A 4320-nucleotide genomic window follows, 5' to 3' on the forward strand; every position below is an offset into this window, starting at 1 on the left:
GCTGGAAATAGTAAAACTCTCTGAGAGGTACTCTGGGGGATTTGAGCAAAAGGTAAAGAGGCAAGGGAGTAGGGGCAAAATCACATGTAGAAATCCATCTTCCTTTCCCCACACACTGGAAAGAAAGATCTTATGAGTAATGGCAATGGCTTTCCTTTCATCCTGAGATCAGTAAGCAGCAGTTAACACATTTTAAACACAGGAATGATTTACCTTGCTGATGTCTTTAAGAATTTACTGCTATAAGAAAAATTCATTTGAGGGAATGGCTCAAAAAAGAAAAGAATTAGATGAGTTAAATGGCTAATAAAATAGTTTACAAGAGAAATCATAGTAGTGATAAAAAGCAGAAGTGAATTAGTTAAATATTCTGGACATAGGAACAAGAGGACATGTTAGTGGGTTAGGTTGAAGTGAGAAGATTTGAATAATCAAGGACAATGCCTAGTTTTTATATTTGATCAGCTATGCAGCATGAGTTACATTTACTAAAATGGAAATATTAAGGCAATTATCAAGAATTCTTTCTTGGCCATGTGACCTTTGTTGTGCCTTTTAGACATACAAGCAGAGATATTCAGTGGACTGTTTCATACATCCTCACTCTTGTTGGAGATTCTTAGAGCTCTTCCCACTTCACTCCCTTCTCTGCCCAGCAAAACCTTTTCCTTTCACGACCTGCCTCCCTCAGTTTTGTTCTAGACCTATCTTTTTGGTAAAATTGTAAAGAAAAGTGAGAAAACAACACCTGCCCAGGTAAAATTTGGGGGCATTTGCAGGAGAGCACAAGGGAATTACATAAGGAAGCCGGGAAAACATGCTCTGCAGTCTGAGTAGGAAGGGCCATTTATGAATTATATCCATCACTCTAATTCCTAGTGTGTGACTAAGGGTCATCACAGTACAGAATCGGGCTACTTTCTGAAATAGGGTTAACATGTTTCAGTAGAAGTTACGGAAGGTTTAGAAGCAGGGGCTTAGATTCTACTTCTAATGATTCTTTTGTTTGCTCAGTAATATTTCTGAACCCAGGCTACTCATATATAACATGGCTTCTGTTGATCTCATATAGATATTTAGTAGTTCAAATATGATAATAAATCTGTAAATAATTTTAAAGAGTCAAAAATACTCTTAGATATTGGGATATGATTATAATTCATGAATAAACTTAAGGAATTAGATAATGATAATTTTTTTTCTTCTTTAACTATGTAAAGATCTCCATTATAGGCAAATTTCTCTTATTGCATTATGAGGAATAAGGCATAGATGGTTAACTGATGAGGGCTTTAGTAACAAACATAAGATGTTGTGTGTTTGTTGTGATAGAAAGAAGGCATGGCAGCAAAAGTACAGATGAGTAAAATACTGAGCTAGTGAAGCATCTGAAGGAACTGAATTTATTTTAACATTGCTTTGGTATTAGGGACTGCTCACTGTAGTAGGCTGGACTTGGATGTTGACCAAGCTAGTCACAAGGCTGCAGCAACAGACAGGTGATGCAACCACTGTTCTGGGAAATTACCATCTACATCTGTGTGCCTTTAGGCAAACCATTTAAGTCTCAAAGCCTCAGTCTACTTACCTATAACAAGCCTCTCTTTTGATGTCATTGGAGATATTTTATGGTACAAATATGATAATTAAAATGTAAAAATTCAAATTGAAAGAAGACTGTGGTAAGCATTTTCAAACATGGTTTAATTACCTGTAAAATATTGTGGCATAAAGTTAAGTCACTTTGTAACTGAAATACACTAAAACTGAATGAGCAAGGAAGCAAAAATAAGAAAACTAGGAGAATGGCACCAGATATTTGCAATTATAATGAGCCACTGGATCAAAGTCTTAGGGTGTGGGGGGTACTAACTTCATTAGTTAGGATCATGAGAATGTTATTGCTGATATTTTTCTTGTATCTGTTAAAGATGGCCCAATGCTGTGTCTACAGACAGGAGGATTAGAAAAAGAATTGAGTTCCAGTGACACCAAAAGGGAGGCTTCAGGATCAACAAGGCTGATGTAGCTCACAAATCAATTACATCAATCAAAAAAAATGATAAGAATTCACTTAAGTAAAACTCTGGTCTGATTGCAGTATATGTACACATAAATGAACGTTGGGTGGGGAATGTGAAATGGAAACCAAACTCCAAACACCCATATTGAATAAGTGAGGTAAGTGCTATTTATCCTTGGATGTTTGTGGGCTTCTGGGTCCCATTTAAACCAGTTTGAGGGCTCATTTATTTCCCTTTCAAATTGGTAACCATACTCACTACATGTGCAATGTTTTTCAAGTATCCATTATATCCTATGATATGATTTGATTAGTCTTCTAGGTTTTTCCATTGGAAAATGGATTTTTTATGATGCATTTATTACCTAAACTTTTTACAATGTTCCTTCTTTTTTAAAAAAAAAATTATTTATTTACTTTTGAGAGAGAGAGAACATGCACAAGCAGGGGAGGGGCATTGAGAGACGGGAAGACACAAAATCTGAAGCAGGCTCCAGGCTCTGACCTATCAACACATAGCCCAACACAGGGTTTGAACTCACCAACTGTGAGATCATGACCTAAGCCAAAGTCTGATGCTTAATGGACTGAGCCACCCAGGCACCCCTTCCAATGTTCCTTCTCTATAAAGTGTCCTTGTCTGAGGAAAATTAATGCTTGACATGGAGAGATCAGAGTATTGGAAAATATACATACTTAATAACATACACAAAAATAAATGGCAAGTAAATGATGAATCTACAAGTAAATAAAAACAAACCAATTTATCAAAATAGTAGTAGAAAAGATAGGACAATACATTATAAACTTAGAGGAGGGAAGAATATCCTGTGAATGACTCAAAATCCAGAATTAGTAGAATAAAATATTGACAGAAAAAAACATAATGACCATAAACCATTTAAAAGACTAAAAAGTAATATATTAAAAGACTTTGGGTAATTTTTCAAAACCATTTTTCAAACTGTATAGGTAATGTGTCTACAAAACAATAAGAGAAAAGAAAAAAAACTAAGGTAGAAATATGAGTTGTCTTCTCCATACTGTGTGTTTTTCTTCCTTCTAGGAACCCACACTTTTGTGGTAGGAAAGTGGCTACTTGGGACAGACTCATGACAGGCTCTACCTCCAGTATGGAACAGTTTGTTTCATTCCACCTCACTGGGATTCCTGGCTCCAAGAACGTTAATCATTTTATTTCCATCCCCTTTCATGTGTGCTACTTGATTGGAATAGTGGGCAACTGTACAATCCTTCACATCATCCACATAGACAAGAGTCTCCACAAGCCCATGTACTACTTCCTGGCCATTCTGTCCCTTACTGACATGGGCCTGTCTACCTCTACCCTGCCCACAGTATTAAAAAATCTTCTGGTTTGATGCTAGGAAGATTGAGGTGAATGCTTGTGTATCCCAGATGTATTTTATTCATACTTTTTCCCTGATGGAATCAGCTGTACTTCTAGCCATGGTTTTTGACCTCCATGTTGCCATTTGTGATCCTTTGAGGTATTCCAGCAAACTCACTCCACAGCACACTGTCTACATAGGGGTCTTCATTATAATCAGATGTTCTGTTGTCCTCCCTGTTATTCTTGTTTGTATTCCCACACTTTCCTTCTGTCACTCCCATGTTCTCTCTCACTCTTTCTGCTTGCATCAAGATGTCATCCAGTTGGCCTTTGATGACATCTCATTCAACATTTTATATGGCTTGTTTGTTGTTGGATTTTATTGGGGTGTAGATTCTTTAGGAATCTTGTTATCTTATGCATTCATCCTCCATTCTGTGCTAGGCATTGCATCTAGGGAGGGAAGCTCAAAGCTCTCAATACATGTGCTTCCCACATTTGTGCTGTATTCATTCTATATGTGCCCATGATCGGGCTATCCTTAGTGCATCGCTTTGCAAAGCACTCCTCCCCCTTTTTCCACATAAGCATGGCCACTATTTACCTCTTAGTTCCAACAGTACTTAACTCAATCATTTATAGCATCAAGACAAAGCAGATTCGCTAAGGTTTCCTAAGGGTACTATCACCCAAAAGGGTTGGGCTTGCTCACACTTAAATGGGATAAGATTGTCTATTATTTTGACCTTTGCATCCATTTTCTGCATTCTAAAGATAACTTGTTTAGAATTTCTTGAGCACATTTTGTGCATAATAAGTACATGATAGTTAATAAATTCTACATGTCTCTGCAGAAGAATGAAACCAGGGGCGCCTGGGTGGCGCAGTCGGTTGGGCGTCCGACTTCAGCCAGGTCACGATCTCGCAGTCCGTGAGTTCGAGC

General features: G+C 37.5%; 1 pseudogene; it reads left to right on the top strand.

The window, feature by feature from the left end:
- The first annotated feature begins 3156 nt into the window (after positions 1 to 3156).
- Positions 3157 to 4095, top strand: LOC131486583 (olfactory receptor 51G1-like; annotated as a pseudogene).
- Positions 4096 to 4320: the final 225 nt, after the last annotated feature.

This window comes from Neofelis nebulosa, chromosome 10, assembly GCF_028018385.1.
Source record: "Neofelis nebulosa isolate mNeoNeb1 chromosome 10, mNeoNeb1.pri, whole genome shotgun sequence".
Classification (NCBI taxonomy): Eukaryota; Metazoa; Chordata; class Mammalia; order Carnivora; family Felidae; genus Neofelis; species Neofelis nebulosa.